The sequence below is a fragment of the Mycteria americana genome, chromosome 7, assembly GCF_035582795.1.
Source record: "Mycteria americana isolate JAX WOST 10 ecotype Jacksonville Zoo and Gardens chromosome 7, USCA_MyAme_1.0, whole genome shotgun sequence".
In the NCBI taxonomy this organism is placed as follows: Eukaryota; Metazoa; Chordata; class Aves; order Ciconiiformes; family Ciconiidae; genus Mycteria; species Mycteria americana.
Genome location: NC_134371.1, coordinates 6,641,838 through 6,665,080, shown reverse-complemented (window position 1 = coordinate 6,665,080; position 23,243 = coordinate 6,641,838). Strand labels below are relative to the sequence as shown.

The 23,243-nt window shown below is 47.3% G+C and overlaps 1 protein-coding gene across 5 annotated transcripts in view; it reads left to right on the top strand.

Moving 5' to 3' along the window:
- Nucleotides 1–23,243, top strand: part of TNIK (TRAF2 and NCK interacting kinase) — a 167,102-nt gene that overhangs the window by 1,486 nt on the left and 142,373 nt on the right. The gene's annotated exons all lie outside the window — the stretch shown is intronic.

Here is a 23,243-nt window from a genome sequence, read left to right as displayed (position 1 = left end):
CAGCAATACACAGTATAGATGAGATTGGAGGGGGGGGGACCATCCAGCTTAAAAACAGACCTGGAGCTCTTGTTTCCCCTCTTAGGTGGAAGGTGCCTTGGGAGAGATGTTGCTGAAGCTGGTGGAGTTAATCCAGGAAAGCAGTATCATTGGGGGAGGGGGGACGGGGGCCCGCTCCTCCCCCACCCCCTGAAAATCAGATTTTTTTTTTTTTTTTTTTTTTTTTTGCATCTGCGTTAGGAAGTTTATTTGAATTCAGGCACCATTTCTTTTTAAAGCTGTATCCACACATGCTTAGGTTTTTTTCCTGTGTTTGTGGCTTTTTAATAGCAATGCGCACCAGACACAGTCAGGGTTTTGTTTTCGCTTTAGGAGGAAACGTATATTCCCTCCCTCCCCGAGACGCACCGGCGGTGCCTGGTCTGCGAGCAGAGAGCGCTGCTGGCGTTTCGGGGTAACCGGAGACAAGGGGACCTGAAACCCCGACCGATGGTGGGCTGGGAGTGCAAAGCCCTGTCCCCCTGCCCAGCCAGGTCCCCCTCCCCAGTGGTGGCTGCTCCAGCAGGACCCCCGAGATTGCAGGGGGGCTTCCCGCTGCCTGCCTGCGGGCAGCACGGTGCTCCTGCCGCTTGGGCCTCTGCCCCCTCTCAGGGGTGAGACCTGCTGTGGCGCTTTCCTGTACGTGACGAGAGATGTGTTGGTTTGTAAGCGAGACAAGAATAGGAGCTTAATTTGCCAAGGAATAGATCTTATTCTAAACTAAGCTCTTTTAGCACTTAGAATAATTGTGAAAGGTCATAAATTCAGCAGATAGGGCAAGAACCGTGAATCATTCCATGGGGTCTGAATCAGAAATCGATAGTAAATTTGCTGCCTGAGCACAAAACATGGCAGGGAGGAGTAATTCCCCAAGCCCTGCAAAATTTCATTTATGAGAAAAGAAGTGTCACGTTGCTGCGGGTTTGTAGATGAGTCTGGATGGAGGAGACGTTGCTCTTGTGCCTACGTGTTTGAAGGGGTGAGGGATGGCTGTGTGAAATGCTGGGAGCAGGTAGTGACTCAAAATCTGGTGGAGGGGAGGATTTGTTCCCAGCAGCGGGGAAAGGAAATGTTCGCTTGGGCCGCTTATCTCCAAGTTTGAGTCACTGAAATGTTCCAGGAGGCTGGGTTTTATGAACAGCAAGCAAATGCATATATAAAAGGTGGACCTTTGACTGCTGGTTCGCCCCGTCCTTTGCTTTGGCTTCCCTACTTCTGTCACAAGGGAGGAAAGTGGATTTGCAGGACGAGAACGTGCCGTTGATGGCTGAGCACGGCTTGGCACAAGCAGAACCCTGCACATCGTCATTCATTTCAGCTTGCCTCTGCCCGCTAGCTTAAGGGGTTGGATTTGTAGAGCTGGGCTGAAAGGTAACATAGGAGGTAGCAGGCGCTTCTGGTTTTGCCACGCTAGAGTTTATCTTGGCCACACAGTCGAGCTCCACCGCAGCAGTGCATCTGCTTGACGTGCTGGCGGCTGGGCCAGGAACAAAGCACTGAATTCTGATTAAAATGCACGGCCTGGTGCATCGAGTAAGCACACTTCGGGCTCACTCCTGCCTTCTTTGCGACATGTTATCTGTCATTGTGCACCGTGCTCATTGCCGTGGTACCCAAGTGTCCCTGTGTCGGTGCAGAGGGCCGAGCGTTTAAGGAAGGGCAGGGTGAAGCCTTCGACATCAGAAGGATTCTTAAAATAGAGATCTTCTGGTGGTGGTGCTGGTAATGAGTATTGTTAATGTTGCAGAAAACTGTAATTTAAAATGATGAGGCCATTGAACAGGTAGTGCTGCATATTATACTGACAAGGGGATAAGATAAACTACATTATAATGTTCTTTTGTACAGGCTGGGAGATATTTTTGCTAGTCCACTCAGCATGTTTAATAGCCGAATGACCTGGCAGTGCTATTAGCAGAATAATGATTAACGTGGGGATTCGCACAGACTGTTGACAGGCGTGTTTGAGAAGCAGATTTTTGCAATAAAAGGAGAATGAGCATGAGGAGGGATGCAGTGGGCCATGCTCTCTGGTGGTAAATGCACAGCTGATCCCAATAGGAGAGCAAGCAGAAAGATGGGGCTGGGTTTTGGGGTTTTTTTTCCACCCTTTTTTTTTTTTTTGTCTCGGCAAATGCAAGAGCCTGTCATCTTTTGCTGAAGGCAGCGGCCTTGATCCTTCTAAAATATTCAGGTCAATAGCTTTTCCTCTGCTGCATCCGTCTGCAGGGACGGGCCTCCGGCTGGTGTACCGGCGGTGGCAGTGAGCTCTTCTGCAGTAGCTGCCACAGCTGGATGCATTTGGGACCCTTTGCAAGGTGTGTGGGAGGTGATCAAAGCTCTCTGGGAGGAAAACCTTTCTCAGGGAGCTGATCACCCTCTGGGGTGGGACTGGCTTGGGGTAAGCAAACCCCCCTGCTCACAGCTGCTCCTTGTCTGCTTGGCGAGGGGCTGGCTCTGGGCTTGGGTCCCAGCTGAAGGCTGGGGGCTTGAAAGGCTCACCTGGATTGTATGGCTTGGCTAAGGGTTTCCTGCAAGCCTGAGAATTTAAAAAAAGCCTTTTGGGGGAAGGAGTAATTGTTTTCTTCATGTACCTGGATGTTGGTTTTGTTTTGAACTCATTAACAAAACCCAAGCTTTTTGTTATTTATTTTTGCAAAGTGCTGACCATGCACTCTTTGGAAACTGGATCCTAAAATCGTTAGTTGTTTTGGAAACGCCTGGCCTTTAATGCTCAGGCTTGGAGAGGAGACAGTACAGAATTAAGGAGCCGGTGGGTATTAGCTGTTGCTGGGAAGAATTGGATGAAACCCAAAAATGTCACTACTCTTCCTTTAGCTTTGCTTTGTATAGAAGTGAAGTTTCAGTGGCCATTTGTTTGCATTAGTTGATCATTGTCAATGAAGATAAAAGCTCTCATATTAAAAAAAAACATAAAACCCAAACAAACATACTGGCATTGTCCTGTTTGCAGAACTTCATCAGTTTATGGCATATTTCAGCATCATTAAAGATTTAGGAGAAGTTTTAATGGGGGATAAGCACTGCAAGCCACCACTCAGGAGTATTATCCTGGCAGCATTATGTTAGGTTTCCTCTTCCAGTACCTTTTAAAAAACTCTGTAGCTCGACAGAATTTGGGCAGCTTTTGCAAAGGTCACCTTCTTCCTAAATAGAAAGAGGAACAAATTTGACTGGACGTGACTTCTGGAGATTAAAAAAAGACATGAAAAGCTTATTTATTTGTGCCATGCTTTACATAATATGCTACCATGCAAAATTGGGACATATCTTCAACAAATGTATACATAGCCACAATTCCTGAGGATGGACACTCTTGGGGGTCTTCCATCTGGGCCTTCATCTATGCTCTTCCAGTGCGATTCAGTGCATGTGTGAGCTATGAACACAGCTGTGTCCATGTACTTCATATATTTTTGAGCCTTTTTTTTTTTTAACCATAAGACCTTGGCAGCACAATACTGGTCTCTGAATCATCCCAAAGGGATGACGAAGTCCAACTCTAAGCCTTTTTTCTGCATCTCTCTTCCATTCCTTGAGCCAGGAGTGTTGGTAGTGGTGCAAACACTTATCTTCTACACATGCATGCATTTTCTTGTGTGTGTGCTCATGAAAAGTTACAACAGAAGCAAGGCTGTCTTCTGTCTAATCCGTTTGCGTGGTTGATTTTTCTTCCACATTTTGGAGTTGTACAGCCCAGATGCTGCTCTTCTGCAGTTCTCCGTGTCCCCTTCAGCACTGGCGCTGTGGTTACTCTTCCTCATCTTTGGAGTTCTTCCACAAGATGTTTATGGTGTTTTTAAAGGCATGGAGAGTCTCTCTGTTCTCAGTAGTGTTCCTGTGCTGGTCAGCTATAAGAATTACTAATTTGGAGTGAGTTTATAGCAAAACATGTGCTTGAGCAGGTTGATGTTTGAGCACGAGTATTTTGTTGAATTGAGGTTTGAAGTGATGAAGAGGTAGGTATTTGATTGGTGTGTATGTGTAAAATAAAGTGTCTGATTTTTAATCCATGCAAGAAGTAGTTTGAGGAGGCTTTTGTCCTTGCTACGTGAACGTAGTTTTTATCTGCCAGACTCTAGTAAATGTAGTGGTACAGTTTATATGGGGTGAGGGAGAAACAGTTTCCATTTGATCTGTATGTAAATCTCCAGAAATTAATCACTCGGCTAAGGAAGAGGTGTCCTTGGAAGTCATCGTTCATGTGGGGCCAGGTCACACGAAAGCTGCTATCACCTCCTGGGCTTGGGCTCTGAGCTGTTCTCTGCAAACCCTTGCCTGACTCCTTCTAATGCACCCCCAGTCACTTTGCAAGGGTAATTACAGATATCAGCGGGAGTTCTCTGCCTCTGACCTGCAGACCAAGGACGGAGTATTGATCCCTGTCTCATTTCTTCATGCCTCACATATAAATGGGGAGAATCCTGTTAGATTTCCCATGCTTCCCCTGGTAAAAAGCTTCCAACAGGCAAAAGGGTGCATGGTGGAGAGGAACAGCATCGGTAAAAGCTGTTGTGTCTTGGGGTGGGGAGGATGGTGTTGAGGGTTCAGGACCTACCTCCTGAAGGCAGCTTCTCACCCAGGGGTACCTGGGGAGGATATATGTTGTTTCCCCTCTTGCTGCCAGCTGCAGAAGAGACCAGGACCATTGCGGGGCAAAGCGTAGACCCACGGCAGAGCTGTGCTGGGAGTTGGCACCGTTCCTTCTCCCAGGGCTGTGGCTGACTCTTCCTCCCCGCTGGCAGCGGTTTGGGCCCCGGCTGCTCTGCAGGTGCCCTGCTCGCCCGCGGGAAGCGTAGAGCCTCCAGCACACGTGGTTTGCATTTGCTGATGCTCAGGCATCTTCTTCGTTACCTTTCACACAGCCATTAAAGCAGGTTGCGGGTTGAAAACCACTAGCCTAAGTCATTGATAGCTCCATTAAATGAGGGATTGTATTTCCCATTTATAAAGCCAGTAGCTTTGATTTCTGTCCCCTCCTCCTGTCCCCTTTTGTCACTTTGAACTGTGGCTACACGTTGAAACCGACGGGCTGTCTGCTCTGGGCTCAGGAAAACAATTTATATAAGCAAGGTTTGAAGTTCTGCATGTAAATCGCTTACGATTTCTAAAGGAGGATTGTCTAACAAACACGATCCTTGGGAAATGGAGACTCCCCCTCTCTCCGTGTTCCCCCTCTGTGGTGGTTTTAAGATGAGCCCTGCGAGGGGCTGAGCATCCCCTTCCCACAGAGGGACAAGGATGCTCAGCCCGTAGGGCCCAGCCCTGGGGTGCTCCTGCAATGGCTTGTTAGTGAAAGCAGAGAAAAAGCCACCAAGGTTGGAAAACACTGATAAGAAGTTTAGTCGGAACTCGGTTATATCTCTCTGCACGCCTGATTTTATTTTGTAATGGCAGATCAGAAAGCCTTCCTTCCCTTTGATGGAGAATGTTGCTTTTCCACGGTGATTCTCTGCGGTGCTTGCCAGAAGTTCAAGCTTGTGTGTTGGTAGTAAATGATGGATGATTCTAATCAGGTGGGCAGCAGTGGAGTATCCAGATGCGTCTTGCATAGCTGAGAACCGACATTTCCTCCTTCCGTACTAGGTGAGCAAACGGTGTGTACTGCCCCGTGCTCAGCTCCTGAGTTATTACCCGAGTGCAGCAGAAGCCATGCGCTTTGCTCTGCTGCAGATAACCAACTCTCCTCTGCCAAAGCAACCCTATTGGATATTAATGGCTTCGTGCAACCACCACCCTCTTGCCAGTAAGTGAGACCTGAGCAGTTCACATGGTCCCATCCTTCCCACATGCACACTCAGGCTGAAAACAACCGTGGCCTCTGGCAAGTGCAGTAGCTGCTTAGTTTGTGCAGCGGGCTGTGAACAGTGAGTTGCTCTTCTGAGTAAAGCCTTAGCAGTTGGAGTTTAACATCCTCTTGGTTTTAAGCGCTGCCGCTGCAGCGAGGGTGGGTGGATGTGTTTCTGCTCACGTGAGCGCACGTGTGGTTTCCAGCTTCGGAGTACGTGAAACCTTTTACAGTTTTTGCTTGCTTCCTCCAGCAATGGTATTTCAGAGTGCGAAATGAAATAAATTGTTTAGCTCTCCTGAAAGCAACACTTTTGAGAAGCCAAGGATATTGCATAGAGTGTGTATTCCTTTATCAACTAACAAAGAATAAAAAAATTAAATTTAGGTGGCTGACACTCCCCCCCCCCCCCCCCAAATTCTCTTTGCTCTTAATTTTGAAACTCAGCAGGAAAAAGCCTACTGCCAGCTGAGTCATGTGTTTAGTGCATGACAGAAGTGACTGTTTGGGACCATGCCCTTAATCTGCTGGATAGAGACTTTAGGATGCATTGGAGGCGGTTAGAGCCTTTGCCGAGGAAGAGATCGCACAGCTTGAATCTAATAAAATGTGTCTAATAACCGCTGTAGCATGCTACAGAAATACAAGAGATCAAAGCTTTGGAGGCATTTATTTTCATAATTTGTGGGTCAGATCCTTGCAGGACTAATTGGGTGCTGTTTGATGTCCGGGCAACAATAGAAATCTCCCTGTAAATCAGAATATATTTGCCTCTTCCTTTCTCTTTCGTACACAAGCATAAAAGCTTGGTATGATTTTGAGATAAACTGGCAAAAGCGAAGGTACAGATCTCCTCCCTACCTCACTGCCATCTTTCTTAGATGTATTAACACTGTGGGCAATATAGCTGATACAGTGACCAAAACGACTGCATTTACCCAGTAGCTGGTGGTCCTTCTAACATTGGTGCTCCAGGAGCACTGAGCCTGCTGGTTATTGCCTACCGTGCTTCTGCTCCCCGAAGCACGAACCGAGATGAAACCGGAGAACGAGCTTTGATGGTGCAGTTCGTAGGATCTCTCCAGTTGTGACTCACTAGTCATGATACCCAGGTGGTATCTCAGCTTTGCAGGTGGTCACCCCCAAAACACAGCAAGTCAGGAATGCTCTGTGCTTTGTGGGGGCACTTACAAAGTTATTTTATATGCTATATATATTTATTTTTATATAAATATGTATATTATATACACAAATATATATAAAAATGGCTCTAACTGTTAGTGTGGGTCTAACTGTTCCCTCTTGAGTGGAGGAGGACAGCATGGTGGGCTAGCGTGCCTATGAATGGCACAGCCTGTGTCCCTGTACCTGGCACATAAACCTTCTTCAAAACACATGCCAAAATTTTCTAAGCTACTCACTTATATGGGAGATGCTGAATTAGCCATAGACCTGTTCTCGTACGTGAAACCTAGCTGGGAAGGAAGGGGCACTGCCCTTAAACTTGTGTTTTTTGTGTTGTATCTTCCCACTGAATACTCACAGTAGGTGTTCGTGGGGGGCTTCTCTCGTGTGTATGCAGATGCCACCATTTTGGGACGAAAGAAAGATGGGTGTGCAAGGAAACTGTGTTCCTGGAGCAAAACCAGAGGCCAAGGCAACAAAATTGAAAGGGCTTTAAATGCATTTTCTGGCTATGCAGACAGGCTGTCTTCACTGCAATAGATCTTCAGCCTTTACGTATTGATTAGCTTCAGTAAATAGTATGATGACTCTGCTCTTCCTGTTGCTATTCTGTGGGGATCAGTGTGTTAGTATGGCTGGAGAGGCTGTAATAGCTAAATGGGATTCCAGTAGTGAGAGTGGTTTACAAATGCTCTCCAAAGTGAACCTTGCAGCCAGTGTGACTGTGTTTGCTATAAATATAAACACTGAGTGCTCTGCTGGTGACCGGACTGGTAATGGCCATGTTTTCTAATGGGTAAAACCACATTCCCCGAGCCAAGTGCCCTGCAGCGGCTGTGCCCTGCCCTGGCAGGGATGCTGTCTTCTTCTGGTTCAGTGGCTGGGGAGCTGTGATGGGCACATTGTGTGTGGGATGAGTGAAGGGAGCAGGAACGGAGGGGAGAGACCGGAGTCACATTGAAATGTGGGGCCGCTTGGCTAGAAAATGGCTGAAAATGCCTCCTTTTCTACCTGCCCTGCTTTTGGCTTGTAATAGTTTCTTCAATGTTCACGTGTAGCTGGGCGTAGTTCAAAGTGCTTTTGTTTGCTGGGCTTTGCCCCTGCGCTTGGGGCAATGGTGTGGTGTGGCAGCCTGAAGGTGGTTGTGTTTGAGCACTGGGCAAGCCCCAGATCCTTGGAAAATCGTCACGGTAAAGTATGAACAGAGCAGGAGGGTGGCAAGGGCAGCAGCTTGTTGTCCCTGTGGAGCAGCACTGGGAGGAGGGATGGAGAGCTGCTTTAGATATTCGATGCCGTAGCTGAAAACCCATCCAGAAGACTTGCCATTGGCGTGCCCAGGTTTTGTGACAACCTGTAACTACACCGTGGTGGAAAAGCTCTTCCAGAGGCAGTTTGGGCCGTGAAGTGAAACCCCAGGTTGCTCCGGAGACAGTGGATGGAAAGATAGGATGGAGCAGATGTAAAATTAGCATAACAATATACCTTTAATTCCACTTGAAGGAAATAATTGAAGACTAGTTGTCGCTTATGATGGTGACCTCTGCCAAGATGACTCATGCTGCAATATAATATGAGTCACTTGTTAATGATGGCCTGTTAAGAAGAAAGTGCCAAATCCCAGTAACTTCTTCATTGTGCGATATAAAAGCCAGGATGAAGAAGGGTGTTCAGGATATTGTTGCCTAAAAATAGCTGATGCTTAAGAGTGCTGAAGCACCTTTACTTGGCTCTGGGGGACTCTAGCATGGAAAGGCAAAGGCCCTGAGCGGATATGCTGCTACTTCTTTGGCCTTGGTTTAAGAGCCACACGACACTTTGTACTTCTCCTCCCCAGCACGTGTTGACGTGATGTTGCCCCAGGGTGGGGACCCTGATAGCTGTCTGTCCTGCCAGATGGCTGAGCTGGCCGGAGGGCAAGTGCCTGCTGGTGGGAGGGAGGTGGGTAGGTGCTAAGTTGTGCAGCGAGCATGGAAAGCTGTGGCCACCTTTGCGAAGGCTGCCTGGCAAGGGCTTAGCCATGGGGAGGGAGGTCTTGAGGGCAGCCTGGCTGATGGGGGAGCAGGAAGGTAGGAACGAGATCCTCCATGGGAAGGTCCCTGGGGTGCCACTGATGGGGAGCTCTGGGCTGGAGACCTGCTGTTAGGAGCCTGGGGGAGAGGGAGGTTAAGAGCTAACAGTCTGTGGCCGTGTTGTCCCCTGCAGCGAGGGCTTTGCCAGGCACAATTTCTCCGCCAACTCCTCATCTCCGATGCCTGCCAAATGGGTGCAGGGTGAGAAGTTTTTTTTATGGCTACAAGGAACCTGTGGTGCTCCTTTAGCAACTGACGCAAGCACTCACTTGTTAATCATCTACTAGCTGTCTTAGATGCTTCCTCATATTGAACTAGTGGTTTTCCTCAACAAATGAGGTTTTGCAACCCACAGAAGAAAACGAGAGCCTGGTGTGAAGGTGCTTGTGACCAGGCGCGGGAGCTCACCAAGAAGCAATCACCAAGGGCAATCCCAAGGTGGATTAGTCCCTGGGCTCAGCCTGGGGGTTGGTGCCCCAGGCACGCTCTTCTCTGCCCTTTCACGTAGCAGAGGGGCAAGAGGAAGGTACAGCAGAGGGGCACCTTGCTCCTGGGAGAGGTTTCTAACTTGTCAAAAGCCTGATGATTTTGTCTGCAGTCATGAAATCCTGTGAAGTCCTGACACCAGAAGTTACCTTGAGAGGGGACTATTTTTTTCCTAGATCTCATAATTGTAGAGAAGCATGGAAAAAAGGCCTTCCTAAAAGATCATAATCCAAAGGGCAAATAGAAGACTCCAAGCAGTTTATTGAAAATTCAGAAGAAAAAATGGCAATAAATATGTGAGGCCTTGCCTTCTTTCTTCCCCGAGTGATGCACTGCAACAGCCGGAGATCTCTGGGCTGCTTCTGCCATGCTTTCATTTTCCAGGTGAGAAGCTGTCTACCTCCACTGTCCTGCACTGCTGCCACCTGCTTCAAGGTGTATCTTGCCCTCTGGACCTTGCTTGTTTGCAGTCCAGACCAGACTACCAGCTTCTGCTGCCTTACACAGCACCAGTGTGGTCCTCAGGGAGATAGGAGGGTGGTGGTGAAGGGCTGTGGAGGAAGGTTGAGGCTTGAGGAGATGAGAAAGGATGGACCTGAAGGAGGAAAACTTTACACCCAGATGTTGCTGTCAAGGCAATCTGAAGCAATGAAAGGACATTGAATGCACGAGTGGTTGCGTTGCAGAAAATTGATGTGTAGCACCTTAGGAACAGATCTCTCTGAGGGACGGAGGAACATCTCTTCCTGAAGAGAAACTGCCAGTGCAGTGGGACCCAAATCTTCTACACATCTTCCATTTTGTCTTGCTCCTTTGATAATTATCATCCTCTTCTTTAGCAGGTTCCCACCATTAGTGTAGAGGTCCTGCTGCTGTGGCAGCTCTCGGGAGCTCTCATCATGCCTCTCTTGCCATCCTTATCAGCTTCAGCACCAGAGGGAACCCACAGTAAGGAGGGTTTTTGCTCTTTGGTAGAGCAAACCAGTGCTGTTGGTTTTCACTGAGCATCTGGATCCCGGGTGCCAGCTCCTCCTGGGGTGATCTCCAGACTGGCCCTTAGACCTGGGGGTGCCATAGTTTCTTTGCCATGAGTGGAGTTGGGGTTGCTGTGTTGGGGTAGAGCACTACAGGCTGAAGGATGGCTGGGCTGCCTCTCCATCACGTCTTACACATGTTCAGGCCTGGGAAGGCCAAATGTCCTTTACAGAGAGACCTGCACTTCCAAGGTGTACCAGCTCACATCCTCTGAGAAGCAGGTGGAGTAAAAGCATTACACTTTTGAATAGGCAAGGCTTTATCATGTGGTTCAAAGGGAGGGATGCCTTGTAGGTGGAGAGACCATACCCCCCAAAAAAATGAAGCAGTGAGGTCGATAAGGGAGATGGAGATAGGACATAAGTTCAAAGCCGGAGTCACTTTCTCAAGACCCTTTCACAATAAGTTGTGGTTTTGCTTTTGCCGGTTGATGTGACCTCTTCCGTGCTGCTGGTGTAAAGCAAAGTGCCTGCACAGAGGAAACGTCCTCAAGAGAAGATGCAAGAGCCCTGCTCATTATCAGGAATGAGTAAAACTGCTCCAAGCTAATCTGGCTGCCTAAAAATAAAAGTGGTGGTAGGGGGAGGGACTGTCTTCTGTGTTCGTTTGCCCTTGATTTTCATGACATTTTGCTGCTCTATATTATGTGTCTTGTAGGGGAGACTGTGTGTCCTGGTCACACTGGAGCAATTCATGAGAGCACGTGCTTGTGTCAAAAACCATCGGGGAGGAAGGCTGAGAAGCTTGTTCAGGGTTTAGCAGTTAACTCGCAAAGTGCAGTTACTCAGGTTCATTCCCTCATTCTCATGCTCCTTGCAGGTTCGCAGCCTCTCCCTTGGTGTGATCTTTAAGCCTCCCCTGGGGCAGGTCTGAAGAAGCAATGTAACTGGTGGCAAGGCTGTGGGGTGGGATGGATCCCTGGTGCTGTGAGGTGGTGGGAGCAGGGGGCATCCGTCATGTGTACACCTCGCCAGAGAGTCATGCCTCAGTTGAAGGTTGCAGCATCTACTTTGCAGTTAAGGAAAAAAAAAAAAAAAAGAAAAAAAATCACTTATGAGACTTAATTACTGCGTTATTGTTATTCAGCATTTAAACCCCAAGTTTCATAACTGCCTTGTGATATCAGCATTTATGTTCTTTGTCAGTATTATGCCAGCAGCTCACCTTGTGATCATGAAATACTGAAATGTGCTTTCTAATGCTCACCCTCTGTTGCTCAATGAGTCCATAAAACCTCTTTTGCTTTCCATTAATTATGGAACAATAGGACCTTTTTCTCTTCTCTTTTTAAAAGAGCTGAGCATTTTCTTTTTTCTTCAGGTTCTTGGGCCAGCTGCTCCTCTGAGACCTTTCTGTTTCATGTTAGCTAGACCAGAGCGGACATACCTTCTGTCCTTCACTGCACTGTCTTTTGCCACTCAGGGGGAAGCAGGAGGTTTGTGGACCCATCTAGGAGCAAAGGTCTTGGCTGTACTGGAGCAGTCCCAGCTGGTGCAGTGGCTGTTGCTGGCACCGGTGTGGTTGATGTGATCTACCTACAAGGTTAGCTGAGGCAACTGGGAAAGATGGGACAGGTCAGGATGGGGTGACTTTCCTTCCTCCCCAAAAGAGCTGAAATACTACCTCGCTTGTTGATATTCAGTTGTTTTCCAACCAGAAGTTTCTGTTAACACCAGAAGAAGCCCTTTCTGCACCCCACCAGAAGTGCTTGGAGTACCCCCCCAAAGGCTGCAGTGCCAGGGCAAAGCTGAGCAAAAGCCGTGCTGTAAATGAGGCCCCGTGAGCTGGGCTCTGGTCTTTGTCTGTGGGAGCGTCTGTGCTGGGTCTGGATTTACCCCGACTCCACATCCAGCTTTTGTAGGACAGTAAGAGTAGACTTCCAGCTTTTCTTCTGATCAGTTTGGTTCTGTACTCAGTGGCTTCCAGAGCAAGGGTGGGAAAGGGAGGGTTATTCTGTTTTGTGGTGGTGTTGCCTATGGGGTAATCCTACAGGCAACTAGCTAGAGGTGGTGGGGTCTCTGGATACTTTGCTGGAAGAATCTCGCATGATTTCCTTGACTTAGAGACCCAGAATTTAATCTCTTCTCTGAGTTTTCTCAAGAAGAAAGAAATTGTTTGTTTGTTTGTTTCCCCTGTAGAGGGAAAGAATTAAAATTTCTCTCCAAGCACAAATGTGGAGTGCAGTGCGGTTCAGTTTGCCAGAATACACTGAAGAGGATGTGTCTCCAGGCTCCGTGGCCAGTGCTGCTTCTCCACTCTTTCATACTTTGCTTTACATACGCATCCGGAGGTGCATAACTCTCAGATGCTAATGAGGAATTTATAGATAAGATCCCCTGTGAGGAAAGGAATGCTAGGATAGTCTCATAGCAGGGGAAACCAAGGTGAGGAGGGGTCAAGCATCTTCTAGATTTGCTTACAGGCGATGCAGCCCTGGCAGAGTTGGGAGGAGAAGTCAAACCCTCTGGCCTCTCATCCTGTGCTGTAGCCATTAAGCTCTGCTCTCCTAAGATTAGATAATGTGGTTTCGGTGTCCGCAAGACTTGATGAGCAAATTCCTTTGAATAAATGCTTTTCTTGTATACTTGCCAGCACAGAGTGAGGTTTGGGACATGAAGGAAGGGAAATAACATGCAGGTGTCAATTTTCAGGAGGGAAATCAGATGGAGAGATAATACCCAACAGGTTAGAGTTGTTGGACGAACTCAGTGGTGAGGATCGCATCCTGCGTCTCTGCTTTAGAGTGAGGGATGTGGGGAACACAAGGGGCGACCGTGCTGCTGGCAGCCTGCCACGAGTTTCAATATTACTGAACAATCTGGACCTCTGGCAATGGCGAGATGCGGTGCTGGAGTTTGTTTGGGCCCCAGGATAGATGCTAAATTTAACAGGGATCCAGTTGCAGAACTCTGAATTTTCTTACCGTGTGAATTGTAGTAGCACGATACTCGGTGTCGCCCCGACCGAAAACTCCGTCTTGGCTTCAGAGCACTTGCAGCCTGGGGAAGCACTGATAGCTGAATTGGTTTCCCAGTGTAATGAAATATTCCTTTCCAATACGTCAGATCTTCAGAGGAGGAAAGGATTACAAGGGCATCTTGGTCTCATAGTAATTTGTCTTCCTCGCTGTAGCCTGGGGCTGTAAGGTGGACTGGAGCTCAGCTGAGCATGCGTTGCAGTTGCTTACAGTAAAACTGCTGCAGTTGCCCTCCCCTCTGGCCAGGAGAGACGGTGATGGGCCAGCCGGGTCTGCTGGGTGGGATGAGGTGATGCTGGGTGCCGCAGACAGCCCTCTGAGGATTTAGGGTGGCCGGGCAGAGTTTGTTGTGCTATTTGTTTTACTTTCTAAGACAGTGTGTTGTTGCTGAAGCTCTTGCATGGATATGATTGCTGGTTATGAGCACCCTTATCTGCTTCTGTAGCCATTAGCGCTTTGCCTTGCCCACGTGGGAAGCTGTAAGTTACTTCATCCGATAAGGCTTTTCTTATCAGCTCTGACGTTTATTGTGTAGAATTCAAATTATTCTAGGAACTATAAAAAAGGGGATGGAGCCTGGGAATTACAGCTGAGAAGTGGTGTGCCTCTTCCTGTGCAGACCTGTGAGATGTAAAGGGAAAGTATGAGTCTCTCTGTGCATCAAGCTGGGGCTGAGTTCTTGGTTGTGTATCGTGTCTAGAAAGAAGCACATCTCCTGAAACTTCTTTTCCTTTCCTACCTTACTTTGTGCAGCATCATCAAAACGGTCCTTTTGGCCTTAAACTCATCAGCCTGCTTGTGAAATATTCAGAAAAGCTTGGGCTGAGTTTGCATCACTGGCAGTGGGTTGCATCCTTTCGGAGCGGCTTTGATCTTGCTTACTCCGTGCTGAGTAATTTACACTCCTCTCACATGAGCAGCAGCTTCAATGGATATGCCGCCCTCTGAGAGTCTGGCCCTTGCAAGCTCTCTCAGTTTCTCCTAATGGTAAGCGTTTAAATGGTATTAAAGCTGCTTAGCTGAGTCTTGTGCTTTTTTAGAGTCATTAACACCTCTGCAAAGAAAGTGTAAAACTCTAGTATCAGCTGGTGGCACTTTGCAATGGTTTGAATGGTTACCCGGAATGCGGGGAACAGAGGGCTGGGCTTCCCGTGCTGGTGAGGGTGTTTAGGAAGGGTGCTGGTGGTGGCTGCAGTGCCCGCGGGTGGGGAGCTGGTGCTCCCATGCACAGTGGGGATCACCCTCGGGAGCTGTTCTTCTCCTTCAGCCGGCGGTCGGGACTCCCTTCTGGGTGTGAGATCTGGCACCTCAAGATTTTTTTGGTGGTTCTCCTGCCGCCCCCCCCACCTCATGATTCCCCAGGGGTCAGCAATGTCCATCTTGCCACGTTTACTGTATCTAGTTTAATGGCACGCTTCAAGTATGTTAGCAATTTTCTTTTAAAGGATCTCTGCTATTCTGTTTACAAGGAGACATTGATGTTCAAGGGTGATCCTGCCATGAAGTTGTCCAAAAACCAAAATGAAGCTGGCTTTGTTCTTCACCTTGAACATTGTCCTCTGCAGCAACGTTGCCACAGTGGTTTGGTCTTCCTTGTGGCCACCGAGAGGACCCACTCTTGCTCTTGTTGCTTGGTCTGTTGAGCCAGTTGAGCTCTGCACTGAATAACGGGAAATTATCATGACTAATGTTATGCTGGTAGAAAAACTAATAGAGGTGAATAATAGCACAAGATATATGGAAATCAACATTTTTCTCCTTGGAGGCTGTAGATGTAATCCACTTAATATTCTGTGGAACACAAGATTAATTTTCTCCAGCATAATATATGTGAGGGCTTTTCTTTTTAGTTTGCTGGCAGAGGCATCGCTGTGTTGCTAAAGCTGAGGGCAGGGGATTAGGAGGGAGGAAGAATGCTGACCCAACTTCCAGAGGACTCGGGAACAGTGAAGTCTGGCTAGAGAAGATTAAACTTCTCCCTCCCGTCTCCCTCCTGGCAGGACTTTTCTGCAAGAAGTGTGGCTGGGACTGGGTGTCTCGCACCAGGATGGCCCCTTTGGTGTTTGCTCATCAAGCTTTGCTGTGTGGTAGGGTATCTTTCCACTCTCTGGATGTCTAAAATATTGGTGAATAGATCTGATTTGCTTGCACTGTGTGTGGAGACTCTCCCGGTGGGCTCCCAGTGCAGAGCCGGTGTCTGCGGCGTATGGAAACCAGCTCCAGTCTTGCAGTTGTCCTCCTTCACAGCATACCTTTGCCGTGATTTAAACTCGCAAAGCTTTGTAGAGGTTCCTTTAAAATAATAATAAATCAAAACCTCTGTTCTTTTTCTTTCACAGGACGGAAAGAATGCAGTGACTTGCCAAGCTTAAAGAGGAGTAGATACAGCAGAAATAAATAAATTGAGCCCATTTATTTTAAGTTGATTAATCTGATATGTTCATAGTTTTCTAAAATAAAATCTAGCCCTGGAGGGTTTAGCAAATCAAATAACAATAACGGCAATTAATTTAGAAGCAGTTACGAATGTTTCCCATCCCCTTTTCACATCCCTACGCCCACATGATTAATCTTACCACTTATGACTGTGGGCCAAATCCTGCTTGGGGACGTGCAGTTGTCTCTTTTTGGGTTGGAGAAGGTGGACCTGAAGAGCTTCCTCCACGCCTGAGATGGGCAGCTGGTGGATGCTGAGCTGCTGGGGCACCTTGTGCCTGCAGGAGGGCTTGGTCTGCTGCCAGGTGGGATTTCTCTGTTGAAAATCTGAGTATTATGGACTTCTTTGCCGGCTTTGTTTTCCCATTTTGTACTGGTCTTCAGCAGGCTGGTACCTGTGGTCTTACAGGGCTTGCTTTGCTGCCATGTGCGTGTTGTGTTAATGTTTCCAGCCTGCTTGCGAGAGCCCGTAAATAAAACTGGAGCTCTAGCAAGAGTGTTTGGTAGGCAGAGGCCAGATAATGTCACAGCTGGCTCCAGGGACCAGAGGTAGCAGAGAGCTCCCAAGGCAGGGAGGTGTCATGGGGCTGTAATTTCACAGGCAGCTCAATTGATCCCGTAAAGCAGAAGGCGGTGGTTGGATTTACGGGGCACCGTGGTGACTTGCAAAGCAAAACCAGCGCATATTCTTAGGATGCCTGTGTGAGAAAGGTCCCTCTGCTTTGTCTTGGCTGAAGTGCTGTTGTAATGCATATATCCAATGAACTAAACTAAATAATCCTTGCCCCACCCAAAGTTTAGTAACTTGGGGCATTGGGATTTGAAATAAAAAGCATCTTCCTGAATTTGAAAGCGTGTTTCACAATGTCAGAAGCCTCAAGAAATACAGAAGTCTTGCTATGGGAAATACTTTACGACCTGGCAAAAAATTATTGCAAATCATTTCAGGGACTGTGAATTGTCTCTGCCTTTCAGGCCGTTTTTTTGGCATATATCAGGCAGGAGCTTGCTTTTTGCTGTGGGACCTTGTTTCCCCCCCCAGTTTAAGTGAATGTCTGTCAAGACCAAACCTTCAGACTCCCTGCCGAGTCTGGCATTACTCGAGGCAGCCTGTGAAATGTAGGAAAAGGGTGAGAAGCCTTCCCTCCCCCTTCCCCGAAACTTGTTAATTCTTGGGTGAGAAAGGTCTTTCCAGATATGAAACACAGAAATTAACATGTATTTGATATTCTTTTAAATAATTTGCTGCTTTGTCAAGACAATTCTATGAAAAAATGTGTTTATAATGCACAGTTTTGGGAGCTTGTTGAGTATAGTTGTCTTTTACAGTCTATTGGCTGCATCTTGTAGAGTTCTGCAACTAGTTGAATGCTCAATAATTCCATGTAATTTGCTCCCCATATTGTCCTTTTTTGAAACTATTGCTACTAGAGAGTTATCTGATCCTCTTCTGCTAACCAGCCCTTGCAGAACCAACCGTAAGGAGCTGATGAAAAGTGACAGGCAATGGGTAAACTCTTTGGAAAGCACTAAATCAGCAGATAACTCCCATCTTCAGATGATCTGTGAAAATTGGACTGGTGTGAGAAACTTGGCTGAATGCAGTAGGGAGGTGATGTTTCCCCAGACACGTATATAGGGACTCTGCCTTGTTTTCAACAAAATATTAAAAAGTAATGGCAATCACTTCAAACTGGGACATAGTGATTTCTGATGGGCAAGGCTCTCCACCCACGTTGTCTTCCTTAAGACCAATGTGTAGTGTAACTCCTGCTCCTGTTCTGTCCGGATGGCATGAAGGGTTTCCGGCAGCTCCACAAGACCAAGCCCTCCCAGGTGCGGTATCTTTGGCTGTAATGCTCATCTGCTGCTGCTGGGTGAACACGAATGGTCACCGCTCTGGCCCACGTGCCTTCTCAGCTCTCCCTTGGCTTTAAGTCTCTCCGAGGCTCCTTGGCGTGCATGCATACACGCCCGGCCTGTATATTGGTTGTTGCACAGATCCCTGCTGTTGAAGGCTGTAGTCTGTAGGTTGTTGGTGCCACAATGACATAACAGTTTCATCCCTGTCAACTTTTCCCTGGTCAGCTCAGCTGATGTCCTCAACCATAACTTAAAAACAGACATAGAGGTGCAAAACCATCCTACTTTTAAAAAGCAAAAGGTTTAAGATTGCTTTGCTTTTTTTGCTCCTAAATGCATCTGGAAGTGAGACATTCTCCTGTTTTAAGGCATTCCTCTGGCCACAACTCTCACTACAAGGGTGGAGCAAGGTTGTCTTTTCTTCACAAAGGCAATCCCAGAAGGCTGACCTCAGCAGTCTCCTGTGAGGGCTGCAGAAGCTGGGATGTCCAGTCTGCAGTGACTTGCAAAGGTGCAAACTGGCTTCTGAGCTGTCACCCCTACAGACATCCACAGACCAAACCACAAATGTGACCTGCTGTTGGAGACTGAGTTTTTTTCCTGCACATGAGAGAGGGCTCTCTGCTTTTGGTGTGAGCTTGGCAGCAACCTTGCTTTTCAAAGTGTGCCTCAAGGAGTGGTATGTTAAGAGGCTGTGGTTCCTAAAACAGCTGCTTTGGTAAGTAATTAAACCAACTCCTCTGAGACCCCATAAACCTTTGGCAGCATTTACTAGTAGGTAGCAATTTCAGCTTGATGCAAACATTTGCTGGCCGAGGTGAAACCCTTTATTTCTCAGAGGGATAAGATCTAAACATTTAGGAATAATATCTTATTGGTCTGAAACTGCAGATAAGTGACTTCCAGTGAGGAGAGTGTCCAGCTGCTGTGCTCTAATTGATGTCTGCATCCGAAGAAGCATGGTACAATACCAGTAGTGACTTTAGATCTTCTGGGGACTATAGATATGATTTATAATTGGCACTGTAGCTTTTTAGAGGCACTGAGCTTAGCCAAGCCTTTTATATATTGTCCCGTTGACGTTGTGTGCTTGAATTAGGCATATGTTGAAGTGGCTGATTGTACTGAGGCTGCATTCATCTAACACGGTGTTGAAAACCTCAGGGTTCACTTAGCAGTAGTGCTTTTGCTAGTGCTTCTGGACTGATTGACTTCTAACTCTTCTAGATGAACAGTCTTCTGTGAACTGGAAGGAGGGCTTATCATACAACTGCAAACAATTCATGGAGGCTGTCCTGGGGATCTATGGGATGTGCTGTAGAGCTTTAAAAATGAGAGAGGATTGTCTGATTTGGAGGGTGTCCAACTTCAAATGAAGAGTAAGTAGAATTGTATTGTCTTAAGGGTTATTGAATATCTCAGTCAGCATCTTCTTACCATGGTGACACTCATGGAGGCCAGAAGTTGACCTTCATTAGCTTCAAGTCAAAACTCGTTGCCTCTTGCTTGAGTGACATCAGGATGAGATGGAGTCACCTTGTTGCTAGCGATGCTTAGGTTAGGCTTTTGAAGGAACAGAGAGGAGGCTTGGACCCTTCTTGTTTTGATTAGCCTAAGTGTGTAGCTCGTGGATGGCTTTTCCTTAGGCTGGGCTGCTCCAGCGTGCCCTGCTGGGGGAAGGTTAGCTTTATATATGTCAGTGTAGTCATTGTTGTTCTCTCCTGGTATCCCTACTGTGTCTGGGGCTGTGGGACCCACTGTCTGCAGTGGTACAAATGCATCATCTTGGTTTGGAAAATCTTTGTTTCCAGGTCTCTACATGTTCCTTACTGGCTTGGAGCTCCCATTTCGTATTTGTGGGGGGTGTACAGAATGGCTGCTTTTTCTACTGACATGGTAGGAAGGAGAAACTAGGTCAGAAGAACTCTTAACTTTGTGGGTGCAAGTGCTAGTCTGTGAGGAAATCTGGAATAGGTCAATATACTGTAGCTTCAGTGGCTTGGCCTCAGCAGGACCAAGTGGGACTGGGCTGCGTATGTGCATGGGGGATTTTTTACTTTTTTCCTTCAGTAGTGGTGTTGGCTATACCTTCGCTGGCTGGTGGCTACAAATCCACACCTAGGTCTTAAATTGAACAGGTAATAGTTGAAGAAGTAATCCACCTTTTATTGACTGAAAAGCCCAATGTGGTGATTAGTTCTTACTTAATTTTGCTGTTGCCAACTATCGGCAGGTCTTAACATTTTGAAAAGGAAAGAGATGCATGTGTGGGGACTGGAGCTTTACTGCAGCGAGAAGCTAGGGAGAGGAGTGTTGGAGACCCGGGAGAGCTGATTTATGGTTTGGGAGGAGGAGAGGGGCAGAGCACAGAAGTGGCTCTCAGTAGGGGTTGGAGGAACGGCTCCTCGTGAGATGCTGAAGAGGAATGGTTCAAACAGATTTGTAAACAGGCTTCTCTCAGCTGTCAAGTGGAGAAATTTTTCTTCTGTTAATAACTTAGCCTTGACAACAGTTTTCCTTGTGCTGTATAGGAGTGTTGTTTCTTGACTAACATCTTCGTTTAAGATACGGAGCTGGGTGTTTGGGGGTGAGGGAGGACAAACTGCTTCTTCAAAATGAAAACAAAACCCTCGGTGAGTTCCTTATTACTCTTCCAAGTAGAGCAGCTTGTATTGCTTGAGTAGGCAGGAGGTGCAGTGGTAGATGGCATTGATGATAGCTTGTCTTGTGAGTCTCTGAATGGGTGGGCGAAGGAGGGGAAAAGTACCAAAGCTAGGAGGAGAAGACGTGAGACTAAGCAATCCCCACGAGGGCTGAATAGCACCCAGTAGTCCAGCATGGTTCTGCTTCGTTACTTGGCTTATAACTGAAGCAAAATATCTCAAAAATACCTGTGCAGCCTGTTGAGGTTTTTTGCACTGCTTTAATTAATGGGCAGGCGTAGGGCTATGTCTGTGTGATGGGAAGGCAATGTTTGAAGCTCAAAAAGGTAATGTCCCCAACCCCTCATTCTAGAAGTTCCCAGTAACTCGATCAACATTTTGTTGCCTTGGCCTCTGCCTTCCTGTTTTGCTTGCTGTTGTCTGCAGCTATATTAGCAATCCGCTCCTGGCTTGTGCAGTCTGTCTTCATATTACTCACAGGGCTGTTAACTAGAAGTGCCTTGGAGATGGAGACAACTAGTTGATTACTAAAAAGCAACTGTGTCTTCACGTACTCTTCAAACCCCTCCATTTTTCTCCGAACTATATGCCATTTAGGGTAGCTTCCCCAAGGTGATCTGGATCTCGTTTTGTCAAATCATACAAGTGCTTCAATTCCTGCTGTAGAAACCAGTGTAAAAAGTATGGCAAAATGGGTGACTTGATGTGTCTTCAGGAGGAATAGCAGCTGACTTTGTAGAGCTTGAGGTTACTTGGGTCCTGATGCTTAGGAGATATGCATGGAGATATACAGAGCTTCTGACTTTGCTAACATGAAGGATGGCTTCACAGAGCGTGGCCCAGCTCGGGCATTTGGCCTTGGGAAACAAAATCTGGGCAAGTATATAGTACGTGAACTGAAGGCTTGATCCTTAGACTCGTTCCTCATAGTGATGTTTTGCATAATCAGAAATATATTACCCTGATAATTATCGAACTGTACTGCTGAAGGGCTTTTCTGTCTCTCCTGCATTCCTCACGAAGCCTTTCTCACACTCTGAATTAATGATTTTCCTCTCCTGGTTGGAGCTTGGTGGGGTTAGAAGACTCAGCTTCCTCCAGGCAGTTGTGTAGCTACACTACATCTCAAGACAACCACTTGTGTGGGGAGTGCTGCCCATTGCCGTCATGCCAAGCTGCGTGATGCTGGGTGGGATTAGGGCTCTCCTGTGCTGTCTGCGTGCTGTGGCATTGCCATTAATTTACAAGAGCCAACTGTTTGGGAAGAATGACCCTTTGGTGCTTTCCAGTGCCAAAATCTCTCCTTGTGACTGCCAGGACTTGTCTACACAGAGGCACCTGCACACAGCCAGAGCTCACTGGGTCTGGCATTGAGGGTCGTGAGTAGATGGCTTTGTAAGCCTGCTTTGGTTCTTGAGGATGCCTGATCAGTTTAATGGGATCTCCTGTTGAGGCTGTTTTATTACGGAGCTGTAAGGCAGAGGCTCATAAAATCCTGATGTTTGGGAACGTTAGTTGCACAGGCCTTATTCTGAGTGGAGATTAAAAAAACTCTCCTAGTGCATGGAGTTGCTTCAGCTAGCTAATGCCTGGGGATGCTCCTCTGTTACTGACCCATAACTGTGCTGGCTCTAGTTATGCAGTGCGTTTTCCTTCTCTAGGGTTATAACATTTGCTTAATGACTGGTTATCTCCATGATTTTTGGCTGGAAGTTGTCATTAGCTGCTCAGAATGGGGGGACTAAGTGCACAATGATTATAGAGGCTCTGATCTCTCATCTCCAGTCCCATGCATTCACAGCAATCGTGGCTTAATTGGTGTGCCCCTCGGTTCCCCGGAGCATCTCTCCACTGTCTGCTCATGTAACCCTTTCTGTTACATATCTCTTGTGTGGGCTAGAAGGGAGAAAAATGAGTCTCCTTCAAGGAAAACGAGCAAGTTTGGTGTACAGACTTTGTATCAGTGCTTCTTGTGTTTGTGGACATCTGCATGGCCATATTTAAGGACAGCAAACTGGTGATCCACTAACTCAGTGGTCACCATAGCCAACTTAGCTGACTTAGCCCTGGATATGGATATTGCTCGCTAAAGTCTCCTCAAGCAAAGTGTTGGCTCTTTTGTGCCTTGGACTCATTGAGATGTTACGGTGTAGGCAAGGACGTCTTTCAGCTTTAGTTCTGCAGGGTCTGGGTTAGGCAGAGCAGAGTGGTTTTAGCCAGGAGTGTGCTCCTGCTGTGAGCCCTGCTGCTGCGTGTTCCATGCCGATAAGTCCTTCAAAAGGGATGCCTGTTTTGTTTGAAATTTGGATACATCCTGCTTTATCATCCACGTACAGAAGTCCCTTTTCTGATAATGCAGCCGTTGTAAATATAGTGTTTATTGAAATAAAGTGGACTTTTTTTTTTCCCATGATATTGCTGGAAAAGATGATGCTCTTGCCTTGTTCTGTGTCTCAGGCTGGTTTTAGCCGCTGACATATTAGTACCACTGATTTTCCTGGGAGGTGGGTGAGGAGCATAACAATTTCCCACTTGAATTTGAGCCTGTCCTGGCTGCAGCTGTGGAAGCAGGGTCAGATCCCGGCACGGGAGAGCTCGGGTGCCAGCCCGTCCCTGGCCAGAGGACCACCGGGTCTGCGCAGCCCTTGCCTCGGGTGCCACTATGTAAAACATTTCCCATC